The sequence below is a fragment of the Heterodontus francisci genome, chromosome 10 (genome assembly GCF_036365525.1).
Source record: "Heterodontus francisci isolate sHetFra1 chromosome 10, sHetFra1.hap1, whole genome shotgun sequence".
In the NCBI taxonomy this organism is placed as follows: domain Eukaryota; kingdom Metazoa; phylum Chordata; class Chondrichthyes; order Heterodontiformes; family Heterodontidae; genus Heterodontus; species Heterodontus francisci.
In genome coordinates, this window is record NC_090380.1 from 92,834,457 (window position 1) to 92,858,407 (window position 23,951).

The window sequence follows — 23,951 nt, forward strand, 5'->3', positions numbered from 1 at the left end:
AATTAAATGATAAGACTACCATTTTAACAAGCTTCAAGCAAGACTAGGGATTAGAAGGATTCTGTTTTTTCCCCACAAAATGGGATCTGTAGTGTCATGCTAGGACCCCACCAGCCAAGAATGAGGCACATTAATTTTGTCATGAACATTGATTTTAAACTGTTACTGGAGTGAAAAAAGGACTTGTTAAACAGATCAGCCGTGGCTGGAAAAGACATTTGCATATTAACAGACTGCATTTGGAAGGACAAAGCAGCCATTCCCTGGCACATTCAACCCACAATGGACTTTTGATCACTAGACACTGAAGGTGGGGGAGCTCACATTCCAGGTCGACTGCTAAGATGACCGAATACACAAACGGACAAGGTCAAACCAGCTAGTCACATGACTAACCTGCTGGGCAACCTGAGATTTTTGAATTTGTACAAACAGTTTGGGCAGAAAGTCTGTTTGCTCCTGGACTGAGAAGATCTCTCCCCTGTCTGCTCCCATCTCTTTCTGACAAGCCTCTGAATCCACTGAAGACACATGAACCCCAAGAGAGAAATGTCTCCACAGTGAACAAGGTTTAAGAAGAATACTGGGTCCCAAAGAAAAGCAAGATCTGCCTGCAATCAAGTACTCTACAGTGAGTTCGAAGAACCGTAACAACAAGTCTTATGATATTGCCTCAAACCTTTCCACTTTATTTTTCTTCTGCTCTTTTCTGTCTTTATTTGCATGTGTGTATCACGTATGCATGCTTGCGTGGGGCGCAGCATGTATCTGTAGGCCTTAACTGAATTAGAGCTTAAGTTTAATAAATTTCAACTTTCCTTCTTTAGACCTAAGAAAGTCTATTTGTGCTGGTTTCTTTGCCTTATAATTGGAAAGTGGTGAACAAGATTCACCTAGGGGGAGCTAAAAACAGTGTGTTTAAAATTAAACCCTGTTATAGTAAGACCAGATGAAGGCTGAAAGGGAACCCTAGACCTCTTTCTCACCAGGACGTAACAGAAAAATAGACTTCCAGAAAAAGCAATCAATATTACATTGATTAACACATTTAAAAAAGAGCTAGAGAGGAACAGGTCTGAAGGTCATAAAGGTAAATGCAGATAGTGGTCCTCATGCTGTAGGAATCATGATGGTGCCTGATCTACTTGAACCATGGAAATCTCATGCCAAGAAAGACAACTATGCTAGGATGTATAATGTAGAGCTAATTACAGTAATTATTGGAAGGCTAGATTGGAATTCTGAAAGTTTGCTTGACTTACCTTGGTAAGGTAATGAGAAACTGCAAAACTTGCCCTCAAGAGGTTAAAGCAGCAAAGCAGAGTCCAAGATAGAGTTCATCATGTACAGTTTGTGGAAGGAAGGGTCTCAGTGGACTGGTTGCCCTTTCTCATTCTGTAACTCTTAACATTCTTATCTGCAGCATAATATGTGTGGTCTGGACTGTGCCCAAAACTAATTCTTGTATTTCAGTAAACTTCTTTAGTTTGTACCTAACAGTGTACCTAACACTCCATTCAGAAAGGTTAAGGCTGTTTCTGGGTAGGAAACACTCTAGAAGCAGAGTAGAAGTCCACTCACTGTATTTCACCTTATACAGAAATTGAACTTGGAAACAGAGTAATTCAACACATAAGGGAAGCATTTACAAATGTGTGCTCCTGCCACAGAGTGAATATCAGAAATTGAGGCCAGGAGGTCCGATTACCCAATGTTCATTTCTGGCACACAGAGCTCCACACTGAGATAACAAATTTGTAATAGTCACCTTTTTATTCTTCAGTCTCACTGTGCAGTGCAGCAAGATGGGAGAAGCAATACACAATGATGTTTATATGTAATTTGCATCAAGCGGTTGTGTTCTATAGTGTGACAGAAGACTATTAACAGGATTTTTTTATAATTGCATAAAACCATTACAAACTGATCTGCAGAACATCTTTTTCCCATTAGTGTGGGTTGAAAGGAGTCACTTGGCTGGCCCTGTCCATCTGTCTATGTATGTTTGTCTGTAATAGAGTCAAATAACTGCCAAACAGGATGGCAATCAAGCCTGATATTTTGATATATGTCAGTGTATGAAATTTTAAACACTGGTATTTATTTTCAGACAATTTAGCATCATTAAGACTGAAAAACTAAGGAACTGGTGGTGTCGCTGTCCTTTCACCTATGGGACATGATTCAAATCTACCCCAGACTAGGGAAAATAATGTGGGTTTTTTTTTGCTAGCCTTAATGATCCTTTGTGAAATGAATTTGGACATTCTTAACCCATACAGTACCAATAGTATAATCATTTGTTTTGTTGGTAATGAGTAGAATGGGCAGAGAGCTGGCAGTAAGCAGAAATGAAAATGTCAAACAATTGACCTCATTTTATTCACTAACGTGACCTCTCGAGCTTTAATATCCTGAGGCTTGACTGACTGAAAAAATGGTCTTTGGAGCCACTTCCTCCCACTGAATTTTGACAACGTGTCTCCCTCTTCCAGAATTGGCAGTAGAACCTAAGGGTCATGAAAATGATAAGGTCTATGTTTAAAGTTAATAAAGGAGCAAAGAAAATATAGTCAAGTTAATCTTGTTTAGAAGTAATAAAATTGAAGTTAAAGTAGTGAAGAAATAGGTGAAATAGAAAAAAGCAGTGAGGGCATTAATAAAGTTTTATTAAAAATGTCAGCCTCAATTTTAACTTGGATCGAGTGTGATGCCAGAGGGTGAGATTTGTGCTCACCCTGGCTCGCCCACGTAGGGCCTGTGCTATTTTTAACTCCCGAACCCACCCAAACCCAGTGTCAATGGCATCAAACCAGTGGGCAGTGTAGTATAATGTACATAAGCTGTTGCTGAGTAGATTATATATATAAACTTTAAGCATCATCACAGGATGTGATGTCACGAGTCTGAATCTGTATTGCTCAGTATTCATGCAGATACCTAAGAGATAAGACCTCTGTGAATAAACTCCTGTTACCTTGACCCTAAGTCTACTATCCTCATTAGTACCAACAGCACACTGACAAGATAGTACAGGCAGGAGTAGGATGAGTGTGACAGGATGCTGCAGGCTGAATCTCATATAAATAGTCACCAGCGGAGTAGGTGAAGAGGGTAGAGGTTCTAGGATATAGCGGGAAGTCCTGGGCATGCGAGGCTCAAGGATTCCTTGTGGAGCTCAAAATGCAATTCTGGTTCCCATGTAAATCTTCAAAAATGGAAATAGTTTTACCACATATTCCCTCTTCTGGGCCTGTTGATCCTGTGCTGAGTTTCCCTGTCACAGCCTACACAGTAGCCCAAGAAAGTAGCCTCAGGTTCTGCGTCAGGTCACGAGGGCCTGACAGGGGTGAGAGTTTTACACACTGTGTGAAATGTGTTCGTTAAAATGGGCATGTGAATCATGGCTCGGGTAAGTACCATGCTGCCAGTATTTAAACCCCCACACATCCCATTTCATTGGGCACTGGAGGTTACATTCGAACTTTCGTTTTTATTTACATTTTAAACATTTATTTTTCAGTAAAATATTTTCATGTTTGAAAGCTACTGACATCTGATTATTACTGTGATATTAGCATTTATTGCCCAACTCTAATTGCCCTTGAGAAGGTGATGGTGAGCCACCTTCTTAAACCGCTACAGTCCGTGGGATGTGGATGCATCAACAGTGTTGTTAGGAAGGGAGTTCCAGGATTTTGACCCAGCGACAGTGAAGGAACGGTGATATAGTTCCAAGTCAGGATGGTGTGTGGCTTGGAGGGAAACTTGCAGGTGGTGGTGTTCCCATATATCTGCTGCCCTTGTCCTTCTAGGTGATAGAGGTCACGGGTTTGGAAGGTGCTGTTAAAGGAGCCTTGGTGAGTAGCTGCAGTGCGTCTTGTAGATGGTACACATTGCTGCTGCTGTGCATCGGTAGTGAAAGGAGTGAATGTTGAAGGTGATGGATGGGGTGCCAATCAAGTGGGCTGCTTTGTCCTGGATGGTGTTGAGTGTTATTAGAGGCACCCATCCAGGCAAGTGGAGAGTATTTCATCACACTCCTGACTTGTGCCTTGTAGATGGTGGATAGGCATTGGAGAAACAGCAGGTGAGTTACTTGCCACAGAATTCCAAGTCTCCAACCTGCTCTTGTAGCCATAGCATTTATGTGGCTACTCCAGTTCAGTTTCTGGTCAATGGTAGCCCCCAGGATGTTGATAGTGGGGGGTTCAGCGATGGTAATGTCATTGGACGTCAAGGGAAGATGGTTAGATTCTCTTTTGTTTGAGACGGTCATTGCCTGGCACTTGTGTGGCATGAATGTTACTTACCACTTATCATCCCAAGCCTGGATGTTGTCCAGGTCTTGCTGCATCTGGACATGGGCTGCTTCAGCATCTGAGGAGTTGCAAATGGTGCTAAACATTGTGTAATTATCAGCGAACATCCCCAATTCTGAGCTTATGATGGAGGGAAGGTTATTGATGAAGCACCTGAAGATGGTTGGGCCTAGGACACTACCCTGAGGAACTCCTGCGGAAATAACCTGGGACTGAGATGATTGAACTCCAACAACCACAACCATCTTCCTTTGTGCTAGGTACGACTCCAACCAGTGGAGAGTTTTCCCCCGATTCCCATTGACTTCAGTTTTGATATGGCTCCTTGATGCCATACTCGGTCAAATGGTGCCTTGATGTCTTGCCGAAACCCACTCCATGCCCTTGCTACCTCGAGGCTTAACTATTCCAATGCTCTCCTGGCTGACCTCCCATTTTCCAACCTCCATAAACTTGAGCTTATCCTAAAACTCTGCTGTTCATATCCCAGTGCAATTTTAAAATTCTCATTCTTAGAACATAAGACATAGGGGCAAAAATAGGCCACTTAACCCTTCAGGCCTACTCCGCCATTCAACACGTTCATGGCTGATCTTCTACCGCAACCCCAGTTTCCTGCACTATCCCCATATCTCTTAATGCCCTTAGTACCCAAAACCCTATCGACCTCTCTCTTGAAGATAGAATCATAGAACGTTTATGGCACAGAATCAGGCCACTTGGCCGATTGTGTCTGAATGGCCAAAAAAAATGAGCCACCCAGCCTAATCCCACTTTCCAGCATTTGGTCCAAGGCACTGCAGGTTACAGCACTTCAGGTGCACATCCAGGCATCTTTTAAATGAATTGAGGATTTCTGCCTCTACTACCCTTTCAGGCAGTGTGTTCCAGACCCCCACCATCCTCTGGGTGAAAAAATCTTTCCTTATCTTCCCTCTAATTCTTCTACCAATCACTTTAAATCTATGCCCCCTAGTCGCTGACCTCTCTGCTGATGGTAAATCGGTCCTTCCCATCCAATCTATCCAGGTCCCACACAATTCTGCACATCTCAATCAAATCTCCTCTCAGCCTCCTCTGTTTCAAGGAGCACAAACCCCAGCCCATCCAACCTTTCTTAATAGCTGCAATTTCCCAGTCCTGGAAGCATCCTCATAACTCTCCTCTATATCCTCTCTAGTGCAATTACATCCTTCTGTAATGGGGTGACCAGAACTGCACACAGTACTCAAGTTGTGACATAACTAATGTTTTATATAGTTCCACCATAACTTCCTGGCTCTTATATTCTATACCACGGCTAATAATACTCACAACTGATCATCTCTGGAGTCGAGAATTCCAAAGATTCACAACACTTTGAGTGAAGAAATTGCTCCTCATCCCAGTCCTAAAAATGTACAAATTCATCCATGGCCTTGACTTCTCCTCTCCCCAACCCCCACCCCCCCCCCCCCCCACCTCATAATCCCACCTATAACCTCTCTGTAACCTCCTCCAACCCTGTAAACCTCCAAGATCTCTGTGCTCCTCCAATTCTGACCACTTACACATCCTCGATTTTATCCAATTCAACATTGGCAGCTGTGCCTTCAGCTGCCAAGGCCCTAAGATCTGGGATAGCCGCCCTAAACCTTCCCACCTCTATAGCTTTCTCTCCTTCTTTAAAATGCTCTTTAAAACCTACCACTGTAACCAAGTAACCTGTCCTAATATTTTCCTTATGTGGCTCAGTGTCAAATTTTGTTTGATAATACTGCTTAACATTTTACCAAGTTAAAGGTGCTATATAAATGTAAGTTGTTGTTGTCATCATTGTTCAAGATCATGAAGGGTTTTGATAGAGTGAATAGGGAAAAACTGACTCCTGTGGCAGGAGAGTCGGAAACCAGAGGACACAGATTTAAGATAATTGGTAAAAGAACCAGAGGCGAAATGAGGAAAAATCATTTATTGCAGCAAGTTGTTATGATGTGGAAAGCACCACCTAAAAGGATGGCAGAAGCAATGGCAAAGGAATCACTTGCAGGGCTCTGATAAAAGAGCAGAGGGGTGAGACTAATTGGATTGCTCTTTCAAAAAGCCCCCATAGCCAAGATGAGCTGAATGGCCTCCTTCTGTGCTGTACAATTCGACTATTCTATTCTATGAATACCTTCCATAATTTTGAAAACCTCAGTTGGATTCTTACTTAACCCTCCTGTTGCAATGAGTCTCTCATACCGATAACATCCCATTCTTCCATCCTTCTCATGAATCTTAGCTGCAACCTTTCCCGGCTGTAATATTCCGCTTATAAAGTGTCAAGTCCTGGAAGGGTGAAATCAAATGACCTTTTTCATCCAAGCCTATCTTGTGATCGTGCAAATAAAGAATCTAAAATTGGGCCTCGGTTATTGCAGGCTGCAAAAAAACCCAAAATGATCACCTGGTTTTGTATGCAGCACCTGAGCCTTGCCAATGAAATAATAGACAAGGTAATAAATCATAATAACTGAAAAACCTATCAATACATGTTGTTATCCAAAATCATTATGATGAAAGGAGCATGTTCTTATCTTTTCCTGGAAATACGTCATGGAAGTTTCATGAGATCAATTTACCCTTTATCTCTCACTGTGACTGTTTGGCAGACAGGCTGTGCCCTCTATTACTTGCTGTTTGGCCAATCTGTGGGTACAGCTGACAAGATGGCAGGATGATTGAAAGGAGAGACAGACGTGCAAGAAGGTGAATTTTTCACAGGCAGTATAATAATTTTTTTTTGCTCTCATCCTCTGTCTATGATAGGGAGATTTACACTGACCTTTGAGCCATTAAATCTTTCAATTTGCCAGGTCCTTAATTTTTTTTAAATTTGAAAAAGTGCAAACACTCCTAAATCTCATTGACATTTTAATTTCTTTCTGATCGCTTTGAAGTTGGGCTGCCAATCAGATTTAATTTTTTTGATTGATTAGAATGATAACAAGATGAAAATTTACAACAAGCTGACTGCTTTCCTCTGCAGCTTGTTGAGTTCTTCTAACTGTGGTTGTGCTCCACTTTCCCACCCCCCTGGCTTTATATAACATGATAGGCTTATGTACAGAGGTAAAATAAGATAATACAGGCAAATTCATTCCATGAATGGATGTTAAATATGTCTCTTTGAAAATGAAAGATAAGGTCAAGAACAATCTTTTCATTACAGCATATAACGCACTTGTTCATTAATTATCCAGAGTTTTAAAAAGAGACCATATTGAGTAATCAATATGGTTGTAAAAGTAGCAAATTCACCCGGTGACTTGGTCAACATTCCTTCTTTATTGGCCACCACCATTCATGACTGGATGTGGTAGGGCTGTAGAGCACGTCCATTAGTTGTGGTATTGCTTGGCTCAGTCTATAGCATTCTGCTGTCACGATTTAGCATGCATCTACCCTTGTGTTGTAGCTTCACCAGGTTTGCGCCTCATTTTCAAGTATGTATCATTAAAATGGCTCGATGGTGATGGAGCAGTGAGGGATATGTAGGGCATGATGTTATATACATTGTACTGGTATATGATTCTGCTGCTCAATGGCATCTCTCCGATGACGTAGGGGTGGCAGCCGCTCCATCCTTGGCAATGGCATCCGGAGCCACCACGCAAGCGCTGACCCCATTTTAAAAGGGCTTCAAGCTCTTCAGTGACATTTAAATTTTTAAAGGTCCTGTTCTCTGGGAAATAAAAACTGAAGTTTTAATACAACTTTGAATCCCCTCTCCCACCTCCCCCACACCTCCCCCCCCACGATGAGTAATCTATATATAAATTTCCCGCTCCCCCCAGATAAAACTTAGATTCATATCCCAAACTTCCCCCCCAAACTTTATTACCTTTGACCCTCAACCCCTCCTCTCCATCCCTGCTACCAATAGGAAGAGTTTACCCCGCTTCCCGCCTCCTGCCCTGAAAGCTTCACTTCTTCCCCCCTCCCTGGCAGTGTTCTGCCTCGGATCTCCGAACAGAGATCCGAAGGCGTGGGACTTCCGGCAACCGGCCGGAAGATCGGCGTGGGACGGCTGTCTTGAAAAAGTAAGTGTTTATTGATCTAACTTACATTGACTAACATATTGTAATTAGGTCCCTGTCGCCCAGCTGCAGGGGGGGCTGCCCCGGGGTCTTGGCGCCAGCGGTAATATGGGGCTGGGCCTTCCTGTCATTAAGGCCCGTGGCGGACCTCTCCCGGCGGTATTTTCCAGGCCCCTCTGCCATGACTCCCGATGTCGGGGGGATGGTAAACTTCAGCCCATAGTCTCTACAAGGTATGTGTAGTCGTCACTCCCACCAATGCCTTCATGGATGAATGCATCTGCAACAGGTAGGCTGATGAGAACAAGGTTAAGTAAGTTATTCCCTCATGTTGTTTTTCTCACCACCTTCCACAAGTCTTTTCTAGCAGCCACATCCTTCAGGATTTGGCCAGCTCAGACAGAGGTGGGACATTCCCCCATCCAGAGCACATTCTGTGCCCCTTCTACCCTCAATGCTTTCTCCAAGTGATGTTCAAAATGTAGGAGTACTGAATCGTCAGCTAAGGAAGGGCAATAGGTGGTAATTAGCAGCAGATTTCCTTGTCCACGTTTGACCTGAAGCCGTGGGACTTCATGGGGTCCAGCATCAATGTTGAGGGCTCTCAAGGTTACTGGCGTCTGACTGTGCACCACTGTGCCACCACCTCTGGTGGATCAGTCCTGGTGAGTTTCCTATAAAACAAAAAGTAATTGCACTTCAAAGTTTATTGTATGTGAAGGATTTTGTGATGCTTCTGAGAGACATGATAGGGTGCAGAAAGTGCAAATTTTCTTTTTCCATTGAAATTCGAGTGCTGCTGGCAGGCTATGGGCACCAATTGGGCAGCCCCCTGCAGCTCGGATAGGATGGGCAATTGGCCTACACTGAGCCAGCTGCCACATCACATGTGGGGGTGGTAGGGCGTGGGGTTGGCGATTCTGGGATGACATCAAGCACACCGGCAGCAGGCCAGAGTTTTAATTGTGAGCTCAGAAGCAACTCTCTCCTACAAAAATTAAAATTGAAAATTTCTTGGGCATCCAGAGCTCCCTTTAAGGAGTATTGCTCCAGACATCATTACCTGGTACAACTGATGGAGCATGTATAGCGCTAGCTTCACCTATTTGTGCCTGAATTTCACATTCAAGCTCCCATGTCAGTTTTAGGACCTTGATTTACATATCTAAGACCCCTAATGCTTATTTGAGTTGGACACGTCAGATGACTAAAAGTCCCTTGTGCTAATAAGGCATCCAGTGCACATCTCTATAGTTTGGGCACAACAGATCATGATGCGAAATTCAGAGGTCTAATGGTGATTTTGCTGCAAAGAGAATGAGTGGCTGTAAATTGAATTTGTGTACCTGTGTCTCATAAATCAGGTTTATTTAGGAATTTATTAAATTGGAGGACAAGGGTGATTCAAGAGAGGAAAAATATTTGAATTATAACTAGGCGAATGTTGAATATTAAAACTCGTCATTGATGGCAGAAAATGGGTCATAGCAAATTGGTTGTCCATTATACCCCCATTCCCCTTCCACCCAGTTCAATTTTTCTTTCAAGGAAATTCAGGTGGGGCATGTAATGGGCAGCTGATCCAGTACTACCCATTTTCAGCAATCTCCAAAAGTTAACATCAGCTGGACTGAACTGATGGTAAAATCGCTGGTGGTTTAAAAACTAGCTTGCAATAGAAAGTACAGGAGGCAGATGAATGAAAATGGCTTTGCCTCGTGGCAATAGTTAGTGAAGTTTCATGGGAGTATGTTCTCAGTCCCTGCTAGCCAACACTAATTGTAAATGAAAGGGAAGAGAGCACAGTTTGTAATAGAAAATGTGCTGACGACACCAAACTATGTGGCCAAATGATTGACTGTATCCGAAGGGATTTGTACCAATTAAGAGAAGTAGTAAGGAATGGCAGATGTTAAAGATGAGGCAATCTACACAACTTGTGATTACAGAATGAATGAGTGTCCATTAGCGAAAGTGGAAAGGGAAATAATTTGGGTATATTTATTGGCTTTAAGTATCCAGTCTGTGTGAAGTTGTTATGAAGAAGTGGAGACAGGTACTGGTATGCTTTGGAGGGGCAGTGACTAAATATGTCGAATTGTTAGAGGGGCCAAACTAAGAATATTTACAGAACCCTACCTTTGAATAGGGATAAGAGAGGGTATTATCAAAGATGATTGTCATGCAGGCCCCCACCTGCCAAGATCGAGGCATATTAATTTTGTCATTGATTTTAAACTTTCTGGGAAGAAGAGAAGGCCTGTTACAAGGGCTGCCAGACATTTAGCTGAAAAAATTTTGCATACTAACAGATGGTGCTTGTGGAGACGAAAGGATCATTCCCTGACACATTCAACCCACAATGGATTTTGATTACCGGACAGTGAAGGTGTAAGGAAGAGCATTCCAGAGACTGCTAAGGTGATACAATCCACAAAAGCCAGGACTGGTTAAACCAGCTGGTCACATGACTAACTGGCTGGTCCAGGGTTTTTTGAACTAGCCGCAGAGTTTTTGAACTCAGAAAGACTGTTTGTTCCTGGAGTGAGAAGACCTCTCCTGTCTGCTCCCATCTCTTTCTCACAAGCCTCTAGACCTACTGAGGACACATGAACTTCAAGAGAGAAAAGTCTCCTATATCGAACAAGGTTTAAGAAGAATACTGGGCCCCAATGAAAAGCAAGACCTGCCTACAATCAAGGACTTTACAGCGAGCTCGAAGATCAGTAACCAAAACCATCTTCAGATATTGCCTCAAACTTTTCCACTTTATTTCTTCTGCTCTTTTCTGTCTCTATCTGCATGTGTGTATCACTTATGCATGCTAGCGTGGGGCGTGTCGCTATCCATAGGCATTAACTGAATTAGAGTTTAAGTTTCATAAAGTTCAATCTTTTTTCTTTAAACCTAAGAAAACTTGTTTGGCTAGTTTCCTTGCCTTATAAATGGAAATCAGTGAGCAAGGATTCAATAAGAGGAAGCTAAAAAAAAACAGTGTGTTTAAAATAAAGCCCTGTTACAGTAAGACCAGATGAAGGCTGAGAGGGAACCCTGGATCCCTTTCTCACCTGGTCGTAATAATGATCCTGAGATTAAGCACTCTAAATTATGAAGAGGGATATACTTAACTAAATTTGTTTAAAATCAAAAAAATAGTGTTACAATGTGATATTCAAAGAGTTCACACAGACACGCATGTACACAGTAATGGGTATGCAGAATAAATTCCCAGTAAAATCAGGCAATATTACAGCGATGCACTATCTTTCAAAAGAGTCAGATAAAATGGGCTGCAAATTGCACAACCTGCATACGGCTCAGAAAACGGCAGCAGGTCCATGGCAAATTGGACTGTTGGCATCATGAGGAGAGTACTGGTGATTTGTGGGTGCTAGCCATGGCCCCAGAGCCAGTTTGCTGGTCAAGGGAAGCAAATTCATCCAACTAAAGTGGCAGCTGAGGGCCTCAGGTGAATTAGGAAATGTGGTGGAGGTGATAGTTAGAGGACAAGAGATGGCTAGCAGCAGCCTGTGGTTGCACTGTAGAGCCAGGAGGAGCACACCACACAGTTCTTTTTAAAACATAACCTTTTGATGGTGGCTTCCGAAGTTCCTTTGAAGGGCTGTTGGTTAGGCTGTATGTAGACCAGGCCATCTTGCTGCACTGAACATACGAACATACAAATTAGGAGCAGAAGTAGGCCATTCGGCCCCTCGGGCGTGCTCCGCCATTCAATAAGATCATTGCTGATCTGTTTGTGTCTTGAATTCCACACTCTCATCTACCCTGATAAACTTTGATTCCCTTGCCTAACAAGAATCTATCTAACTCTGCTGTAAAAATATTCAATGACCCCGCCTCCACCACCTTCTGAGGCAGAGAGTTCCAAAGTCGCACAACCCTCTGAGAGAAAAAATTTCCCCTCATCTCTGTTCTAAAAGGGTAACCCCTAATTTTAAAACAGTGCCCCCTAGTTCTGGACTTAACCTCAAGAGGAAATATCCTTTCCACGTCCATCTTGTCAAGACAGTTAGGGATCTTATATACTTCAATCAAATCTCCCCTCACTCTTCTAAATTGCAGTGAAAACAAGCCCAGTCTGTCCAACCTTTCCTCATAAGACAACCCGCTCATTCCAGGTATCAATCTTGTAAACCTCCTCTGAATCGTCTCCAATGCATTTACATCCTTCCTTAAATAAGCAGACCAAAACTGCACACAGTATTCAAGATGTGGTCTCACCAATGCCCTGTATAACTGAACATCCTTACTTTTATTTTCAATTCCTCTCATAATAAAGGATAGCATTCCATTAGCCTTCTTTATTACTTGCTGTCCCTGTATACTAACTTTTGTGACTCATGCACAAGAACACCTAGATTCCTCTGCACCTCAGAGTTCTGCAGTTGTTCTCCGTTTAAGTAATACTTTGCTTTTTTATTCTTCCTGCCAAAGTGAACAACTTCACATTTTCCCACATTATACTCCATCTGCCAGATTTTTCCCACTCACTCAACCTATCTATATCGGTCTGCAAGCTCCTTATGCCCTCTTCACAACATACTTTCCTACCTATCTTTGTGTCATCTACATATTTAACTACCATGCCATCGCTCCCCTCATCTAAGTCATTGATATAAATTGTGAAAAGTTGAGGCCCCAGCACAGACTTCTGCAGGACTCTACTCATCACATCCTGCCAATCAGAAAAGGACCCATTTATGCATACTCTCTGTTTTCTGCCAGCCAGCCAATCTTCTATCCATGCTAATATGTCACCCACTACACCATGAGTTCCAATTTTGCACAATAACCTTTTATGTGGCACCTTGTAAAATGCCTTCTGGAAATCCAAATGCAAACCAGTTTCTGGTTTGGATCCTAAAATACATATTACGGCCCTTATTAGCCTATTCAAGAGGCCTAACACATGTTTTCGGTGGTGGCCAGGGATGCCTGTACAGAACCAATATGCCATTGTGTTTTTAACACTGTTCGTCCACAGGAGGATGGCCCACCTGGAAATCAGGAGAGGCAAGGCCCAATTTCACCCCCAGTATCTCAAGGCATAGCACTGACATTCTTACATATAAGGAATAACCTGGCTGATCAAATCCTGTGTGGAATGCAATGGTCCCAAATACTGCTGGAAGACCGAATTAATTACTTGTAGAATGCAACTTGTTAAAATGGAATTGTAAATTTGGATTATTATCCTAGAGTTTCATGTGTTTAACTTAGAGGGTCAAGGAGAAGGGTTCACATGAGATTTATTCTCTGGATTATTTGCCTCTAGTTAGTCACTTGCATCAGAAGATTGATTGGGTTATACAAAATCTCTAGTTTAAAAGTTTTTAGTTATCACAATGGTCCTTTTACTCTAAAAAAAACATTAGTTTCAGGGGATTTAATTAAAGTGCTGAAAATGATGAAGGGATTAGACTGGCGGTATGGACAGACTACTTGAACAAGATAGTGTAGGGAAAACAACAGGTCATGCAGATAAGCTGCATTTATAGACCTAGGTTAGATGTCAGGACATTCTTCTTTACACAGGGAATTTACACTTAGAACAAGTTACTAGCTTGTGGATTTGTTGCAACAGCACAAAGTGCAACTTGATGAGTTACTTACTGTGGCTAATATCACTGCATACAAATAAGATGTTAGGTATGTACCTCATGGTCACCGTGATTTCCATGGGTATATACCTCATGGTCACCATGATCCTCTTGGTATATACCTCATGGTCACTGTGATCTCCTGGAAAACGTTTTGATCTCCTTTGGGGTTGGGGAAAAATGTAATAGATTTTTTTTGAAGTGCTGAGGGATTTTATTGCTTTTTTTTGCCTTTCCAAGGAGGTTACATGACTACAAATGGGAGGATACACTAGAAAGCATAGTACTTAGATGCATCATGATTGTTTAGGACAAATTTCATTGACCAACCAGTCTTCTCTTGTCTGTCATTTCATATGTTCGCATCCATGATAAAGCCACTTACACATGGTTGAGAAGGTGGGCCTGATGGATCAAATTGCTTCCACTCCTCCAATATTTTCTTATGTACGTTCTTTGTCTTTTCTTCATATCGATTTAAAAATAAATCAAAGTAACATCTAGTTCTCTCTTAATATCGGTGACAGGCTGTGAGCTATGCCATTGTATAGTAACATTTACACATTTAGTTTAATAGTCTGGTACATGGGATGTGTTCTTTTATTGTGGAGGGGTTGGCACGGTATCAAAGTAAATATTAGGAGCTGACTATTTAATCATTGAAAACACTTAGTACCATGACAGCTATTGATTGATATCAATCAAAGGGAGCCTGGCATCTCAGTTTAAGTGACAGTGATCTATTTTATTTGGACATTGTCTGCTGACTTTGAAAAGGCAATTGTAAATTGGTATCTTCTTCCTGCTTTATTTAGTTTTTCTTCCTCGTGTGGATCTTGTGCCTCATAGATGATCTTAGTGAAATTTATTATTGCATTGCAATTTTACATTGTCTTCAATTCGGCTAAATTCTGCTAGTGGCTAAAAATAGAAGCTTAGGGCTGAAATCTATATGTGCGGGCTGCGCATCGCGGAGCTGCCGTGATCCTAAGTGCGGCAGCTCATTTAAATAGCCAGGGCAGACTCCCACCCCACCCCACTCCGATCACATGGAGAAGGCGAGCTGTCCGTCCCAGACAATGTTGTCAGCTGCCTGTACGCAGGCGCTGACACCATTTTTAAAGAGCTTGGAGCCCTACTGTTCAATTTAAATATTTAAAGAAACATTCAATAAAAAAATTAAAATACATTTATTCTGCCCTTCTCCCACCTCTCCCAATAACAACTAAATTAATTACTTGCCTTCTCCCCCTGCAAAACATTTACTTGTCCACCTGGCCTTCCCCCCCAAAGTACATAAACTTTAAACAATAACCCTTCCCACCATTCCTCACACCAATTATATTAGTTCGATCCTGTTCACCCCCCCCCCTCCCGCACTGAGAAACTTACCTCCCCCACCCCCTCCCTACCAGTGTTACGGCTCGGTTCGCCGGATGGGGATCCGAAGATGCAGGAGTGCCGGCCAGCGGCACGAAGATCGCACAGGGATAGATGGCGGGCAGATAGAGTAATGAATTTAAATATTTAAATGGCGGTCCTGTCTCCGAGCGGGGGGTGGGTGGGCTGCCACCATGAGCCCTCGTCACCGCCAGCAATATCGGGCCGGGCTTTCCCGGTGTCGGCGTGCATGGCGGTATTTTCCAGCCCCCCTGAATGTCGGGGGTTCTGTAAAATTCAGTCCTTCGCATCATAGATTGGTTACAGCACAGAAGGGGGCCATTCAGCCCATCATGTCATGCCGGCTGTCTGCTAGAGCAACTCACTTAGTCCCACTCACTGCCGTTTCCTCATAACCCTACAAATGTTTTCTTTTCAGTTTTTTATCAAATTACTTTTTGATAACTAAATAAATAAGAGCCATGGTATAGGGGTAACATATTCACATGGATAGAGCATTGGTTAGTTAAAAGGAAACAGAGTAGGCATAAATGGGTCATTTTTAGGTTGGCAAGCTGTAACTAGTCGAGTCTCACAGGGATCAGTGCTGGGGCCTCAACTATTTATAATCTATATCAATGACTTGGATGAAGAGACTGAATGTATGGTTGTGAAATTTGCTGACGACACAAAGATGGGTAGGAGATTGAGTTGCGAAGAGGACATAAGGAGTCTGCAAAGGGATATAGATAGCTTCAGTGAGTGGACAAAGATTTGGCAGATGGAGTATGATGTGGGAAAGTGTAAACTTGTCCACTTTGACTGGAAAAATAGAAAAGCAACAAATTATTTAAATAGAGAGAGACTGCAAGACCTCTGAGGTACAGAGGGATCTGGATGTCCTCATACACGAAACACAAAAAATTAGTAAATTAAAAACAAAATACTGCAGATGCTGGAAATCTGAAATAAAAACAGAAAGTACTGGAAGTACTCAGCAGGTCAGGCAGCATCTGTGGCAAGAGAAACAGAGTTAACGTTTCAGGTCTGTGACCGTTCTGATGAAAGGTCACAGATCTGAAACGTTAACTCTGCTTCTCTCTCCACAAAAAGTTAGTATGCAGGTACAGCAAGTGATTAAGAAGGCAAATGGAATGTTGTCATTCATTGCAAGGGGAATGGAATATCAAAGTAGCAATGTCTTGCTACAGTTGTATAGGGCATTGGTGAGACCACATCTAGAGTATCGTGTACAGTTTTGGTCTCCTTATTTAAGAAAGGATATAATTGCATTGGAAGCAGTTCAGAGAAGGTTCACTCAACTGATTCCTGGGATGAGTGGGTTATCTTACGAGGAAAGGTTGGACAGGTTGGGTCTGTATTCATTGGAGTTTGGAAGGATGCGAGGTGATCTTATTGAAACATAAGATCCTGAGGGGACTTGACAGGGTGGATGTTGAAAGGATGTTTCCCCTTATGGGATAACTAGTGGGCACAGTTTAAAAATAAGGGGTCTCCCATTCAAGACAGAGATGAGGAGAATTTTTTTTCTCTCAGAAGGTTGTAAGACTGTGGAACTCTCTTCCTCGAAGAGGGTGGAGGCAGTGTCATTGAATGTTTTTAAGGCAGAGGTAGACAGATTCTTGACAAACAAAGGAGTCAAAGGGTATCAGGGGTAGGCAGGAAAGTGGAGTTGTGTCCACAAGCAGATCATCCATGGCGAAGCAGGCTCAAGGGGCCGAACAGCCTACTCCTGCTCCTAGTTCATATGTTCGTATGTATGTATTATGTCTCATTTTAAACCTGTTGATAACACTCTTACCTCTGAATCAAAAGATTGTAGGCTTAAGCTCCACTCCAGGCCTTGACACTCCAGTGCAGCACTGGGGCAGTGTTGCTTTGTCAGAGGTGTTGTCCTTTGGATGATATGCTAAAGTAAAGTCCTATCTGGCTATTCAGATGATTGTTTAAGATTCCATTGAATATTTGAAGACTAAGAAATTCTACTGATGTGCTGGCCAACATTCCTCTTTTCAATAATACCAGCAAAACAGATTAACTACTGATTCATCATGCAGCTGTTTTTGCATTATGTCATATGCAAAGTGTCAATATTTCCCTACATGACAACAGCCACTGAACTCCAGAATAATGAATTGCATGTGAAGCACATAGAGATGTTTCTGTGCTGTAAAAGTGCATGCATTTTCTTTTCACTGTCCCTTGTTCTATGCAACAAACAGCAATGGTAATATGGCCCTTAATTTTAATGCAAAAGAAATCCAATCGTCCATCACGGTGTCTGCCAGGTATATTTTACAATGCAGATCACTGAAATTGCCAGCTATTTAAGAGATTAGGTAATAATGTATATACACCAGAGAAATTATGCATAAAACTCAGAGGTTATGATCTCATGTGTGATACCGACAATACGGTTAACCATATGGTCTCATTTTCTGGCCAAAATTCCAGCGGCTGTTACTAATCACAGCAGGACTCTGTTTTCTGCCATGGGAAATTTAGCCAGCCAGCTAAAACCCGCACTTAATTCTGTATAATGCCTTTGTGCCAAGGAGTCATGAAAACAAACTGAACATGTCTGGTAAGTCATTATTTTATCCAGAAAAGCTATGATGAGAATTTGTTCTAGTAAAACTAACTTCATTCAGGAAAGGCTGGTGCTATGTTACTGCAATTATTAGTCCAGTAATTTGAACTTGCAGAGAAGCAAATTCCTATGACTGCATGCACCATGTTAATTCAAAATCTTTTTATAAATGCCACGTATTGCAAATTTTGTTTTCTAAAGAAGAAAGAATTTTGTTTTCAAAATCATGCTTTGCGAACTGGATGGTACAGTTGGTTAGAACACTATCTATTCACTGCTGGATACTCTGAATCCAGCCAACAAATATGAGATGAAAGTCTTCCTCTCTACCAGCTGTAAAGATCCAACATAAAATAAGCTTTGGCTAGTCTGAACTTTGTACACAGTGGTGTCCAACATGTGTAATGAGTTCTTTATGTTTCTGAAGCAACATAAATGTGATGCGTGGAGTCCAGTTGGTTGAAGATCTCGAACAGGTTTATTAACAGCCAACAAGTATATACAGTACAGAGCAAACTATTTACAAAACCTTCCTCTAGGTGTTACAGTTGCAGAGTGACTCTGGTTTTGAGTCACATGACCATTTCCTGGTACTTAGCTCATTAGCACACTAAGATCTTAAAGGGATATCACTCTTAAAAGCGATCATACAACAACATGTACCTCTTCATATGTGCATAAGTAACAATAAATTGACAATCTCACTTGGAGTTGGCACAAGGATGGTTAATATGGGAAATGCAAGCCACCAGCCTACTGTTTTAGTGGGTGTTTCTCTTTTGTTCTGCATCTAACCAATGCTATATGAATGCAAGTATTTACTTCCTTTTGGGGGTAGACGGAACCTCTCTCAGCGTCTATGCTAGTGTCATATGTTCGCGTATACAAAGCTAGTGTCCTCTGTAATTTTTTTTTATTTGTTCATGGGATGTGGGCACTGCTGGCTAGGCCAGCATTTATTTCCCATCCCTAATTGCCCTTGAGAAGGTGGTGGTGAGCTCCCTTCTTGAACTGCTGCAGCATGTTTCTGAGTCAAATTGCTCAGCTGGATCCTGAGTTACATGGCCAATTGTGTATTGATGCTCATCCGAAACATCAACGTGAAAGTAAAACAAGGAAAGCCTTGAATTTATATCGTATTTTCTCATATCCTCTCAATTGCTCCAAAGTGTTTCACATACATGATGTGCAGGCACTCTCATTATCTAAGCAAATTAGTAGAATAATAATAAGCTTTGCCTCAGTATGATGCACACTACAACATCGAGGGACCCAAGCACTAATTCTAATATAATTCTTATTCTGAGAAGGAGTGGGTTAAAAAACAGGGAACAATAGGATTTAAAAAAGGGGCGATGAGCCAAGCAAAGCTTACACTAAAGCTTCAGATGCATAATTTCAATAACACCAGCGAAATTGGAATGAAGTGTACAGACCCTGGAAACAAAATCATTTGTTAAAAAGCTATGCTAAGTAAATTGAGGACTTTTGAATTTCTGTCAAACCTCAGAACATTTTACCAAACTTTTGAAGAGGTTTTTCCTTTTCATTTGCGTGGTGATAGGATACATTTCAAAGAGCGACTGTACTGAGGATTCGTGGACCAAATGCTTAACTGTACAAGACATTTGAATTTGTCTCACCACCAGTCAGATCAAATTTTTAAAATAACTTTAAATGGGATCACTCCATTTTTTGGCTTGACTGACACTGTACTTTATCAAAATGTATCAGAACTATATCTGACAGATAGGGGCTGGCATGATGGACAGTTAAACTCAACACTGAGTGACAGCAGCTTTTTTTGCCATATCAGTGACATACAAGATTGAGTGGCAGCTGCAGCTACCCAGTGACAGATCCAAAGTTACAATGAGTCTCATATTCATATTGCTATTTATAAACTGTAATATGTATTCTGTTTCATTTCCCCATTTCTTTTTATCTCTGCCACCATCTGTCATGCTTAGAGAGAGAGAGAGGAGTTTGGTCTGAGTTGTGACATTTTCCACATCGAACATCAATTCCATTGTGTAAGGAGCTGACAGGAGTTATGTTGCTGGGCATGGAGTGAGTCCTGTTAACTTTTAAATTATAGCATTTCATAAGTACAACTTTTTAATTTTACCACATCATCTCTCCTAATTTTTTCAGCTGTAGTGCTATCCTTCTCTATGGGTCTCGGCTATTTACTGAGGCTCCCCATTGTTTTCATTTTTTTTAAAATCCTCTTTGCTGAGATGAAACAGTTTGTAATCACAAAATGTTGTTCTTGGTGACTTTAAAGATATTTAAAGAAAGCAGCCACTGAGGGGATTCAAGTTTGAATAGTGTTCAAAACCAAGATTTCAACTTGGATCTTCTGAATAAAACTCGTGTTTCAAATTAAATCCATAATTATCTCCTTCAATTGTTATTCTTCACACTCAGACAAATGTAGTTGTCCTTTCTCACCTGCTCTACTGTTAATCGCTAAGTATACTTATGTTCCTTCAGCAAACAGGGGAGATGGTAGTGTAGTGGCAATGTCACGGAACTAGTAATCCAGAGGCCCAGGTTAATGCCCTGGGGACATGGGTTCAAATCCCACCATGGCAGCTGGTGGAATTTAAATTCCGTTGATAAAAATATGGAATTGAAAGCTGGTCTCAGTAATGGTGCCATGAAACTATCATTGATTGTCATAAAATGGGTGGTTGATGGTCAGCACAGACTCAGTGGGCCGAAGGGCCTGTTTCATTGCTGTATCTCTAAATAAATAATAAATAAATAAAAACAAAACTGGTTCACTAATATCCTTTAGGAAAGGAAATCTGTTGTCCTTACCTGGTCTGGCCTACATGTGACTCCAGACCCACAGCAATATGGTTGGCTCTTAACTGCCCTCTGAAATGGCCTAGTTGTCAGGGGCAATTAGGGAGGGGTAATAAATGCTGGCCTTGCCAGTGATGCCCATATCCCATGAAAGAATAAAAAAACAAATAGGGAACTTTCTCCAAGACAAAAGAAAGTGTTGTTTTCACTTAAGATGGTGTGGGTGAAATTCAGCCTTATTTACACTCATTTTTCAAGTATAAGGCAAAGAAAAAATTAACAAAACAGAGCTTGAATCTCCTGTGCTTGATCTCCACCCAAAGTTTGGCAACTGTCATTATTGCCTAGGGCACCAACCTGAAGAATGAAGATAATTGTTTATGCTAATACATTCTGCCCATTTGTATCAGGTCTTAAGCAGCCTTACCAGTGGTTTGTAAAGAGCTGTTTCCTGATACCAAAATGGCACCCACAGCATGCTGGCTCTATGGGGATGAGACCCAGGCCCAATCTGGCATGGACCTCCAGCTGGCACAGACCAGCATGTGGAGTGAGTGCTCCATCAACTCGCTGTCTGTTTTGGGTACAAGTCCAAATGAAGGACAATAAGGAGTTAACTCCTTGTTTGAAATTCTGCTGAAGTAACAAGTTTTCAGTGGAAACAGACAGTCACATAGCCCAGTCAAAGATCAAGGGCGCAATAAGCGTATATGTCTTGCAACCACAATAGAAGAAGGGATTAATGCCCGATGACCTTAAGAACAAGACAATGGAAGGAGATGGGCTCAAGTACAGTGTAAATGTAAGGCTTGGAAAGGTATGAGACACTGGCCTTCCTGAAATTGATTATCAGCAGGAAATAGGTGATTGTGTCTTTCACAGAAGACCTTCTTTTTAAAAAAGGTATATCAAGAATGAGGACATAAGTTGCCAATCAGAACTAAAAGTTTGGAGCATTTTCAAATTTGGAGACGGGATGGCCAAGCCAGCAGCAAGAAATGTATAAATGTAAGATGGAGATCGGGAGATGTTACTGTTCCTCCAGGCAGTCAAGGAAGATGATAGAGCTTGGTCAACTCCACCGAGGGACCTACAAACACCATTGACAGACCAACCGAGGGGTGATTGTAAGTATTAAGTTAGGAAATTAAGTTGGGAAATTAAGTTAGGAATAGGGAGTTTAACCTATGTTGAGCCTCTAGCAAGACAGGGTCCTGGGTCACGTAACTGTAGTTGCAACTGTAACTTGTGCTTGCTGAGTGTAACCCTTCTCTAAGGATTGTGGATAATTCAATAAAGTAATTGTGAGTTATCAGAAGAAACTTGTCTCACTGGTTGTTCTGTTCAAGTCATACATTTATAATTCTGGTGTCACAAACTCAAGTGTGGGAGGGAGCGTCTTCGAGTGTGGAAGAGAATCCTCTACAGTTTCCTGGCGACGTTGAGAAGGGACACCAGTAAGTGATATGGCTGAGCAGATGGCACCGCAGACAAAGTGGGGGAGGGAAAGTGATCTTCCCATTACTATGGAAGTGAGGTTACAGATGTATATCTGTGAGAAGTTAAAGCCAAGCAAGGCTTGTCTAAGGGAGATATCTAGCTCAGAGGATCCGTTAGGATGGGTTGAAGGGTGGAAATAATCATCCCAAAGAAGGAAGAGGATAGAAAAGGCAGTGTGGTTGTATGGATATGACCATCAACACCATAAAGATCAGTGCAAAAACATTAAACTCTGACAGGAATTAGAGCCTCTAAGAAAGCAAGCCTCAGGCAGCAAAGCAGTAGTTAACCATTTGGTGAAAGAACTTGAGGAACTAAAAACACAAAGGGCCACCGAACAGTCAGGGCATGAACAGACTGTGAGCTATTATCAGGGCCAGGTCTGCAAGATACAGGAGGAGAGAAATGAATATCGGAAGTTGTATTATGAGGTTGATGAACAGGTGCAGGATCATAAGACTAAGTGTGACGGTATGAAGGCGGCTTACCATCTGATAAAGGAACAGAATCGGGAGAGGGCCAATCACACTATTGCCTAGTACAGATCAGGCAATTGCAGGAACAGGTCATGGCCCAACAGGGCATGATTAACCTAATGGGGGAGGGAGATGAGGGAGCATCTCTGGAGTAACGGGACACCCCGGGAGCAGGAGGTCATCCGCCGCCGATGGCCCCCTTAACACAGATGAAGTTTGGGCTGGTGCAACCAGCCGCAAGGCGGGGTACAACCACCAGCCACTGCTGAATTGAAGGTACATCTATTGGGAGTCACTCCCCTCAGGCTGGGAGTCTTTGTATTGCATATGGAACAGTTGAAAGACATTCATGGTTGGGATGATGATGAGATAAAAAAGGGCAGCTCTGATGGTCCTGCACTCCTCCTTGTTTGGGACATTGGATGTAAACTCTAAGAGGGGAGAGGGCACCTGGGATACCATTAAGGAAGCTATGGGCATGGGAATGGGCGACCCTTCTGAACTGGTGACAACCACCAAGCAGGGCAGTTGGGAAGTCGTAGATAGTTATGCGGAGCGAAAGTGGGGAATATATAATCAAACGATGGGAGGGAACCTGGTGAGGAACCAATTGAATAGGGAACTCAGAACCAAGTTGTTATGACCAGGTGAGAAGGAGTCTAGGGGGTCCCTCTCAGTCTTTGCCTGGTTTTACCGTAACAGGGTTTAATTTTAAAAACACCGTGTTTTTAGCTTCCCCTCAGTGAATCTTGTTCACTGCTCCAATGTAAGGCAAAGAAATCAATTCAGACAGGTTTTCTGAGATTTTAAACAAGAAAGATAGAAGTTTATTAATCTTAAACTCTAATGCGGTTACCAACCACAAATATGCGATGCGATCACACTAGCATACATACGCGATAAACACACACGCAGATAAACTAGAAAAGAATAAAGGAATAAAGTTTGAGGCAATAGATGGGTTTCTATTTTACTGTCCTTTGAGTTTGCTGTGAAGTCTTTTGTTGCCGGTCAGACTTGCAATTCATTGGGGCCCAGTGCATGCTTCAACTTGTTTTGAGGTCGCAGTCTTTTCTCTCTTGAGGTTTATGTGCCTTCCGTGGATCTGGTAGCTTGGGAGAAAGTGAGAGAGAGAGAGAGAGAGAGAGAGAGGCTTCCTTGCTCCA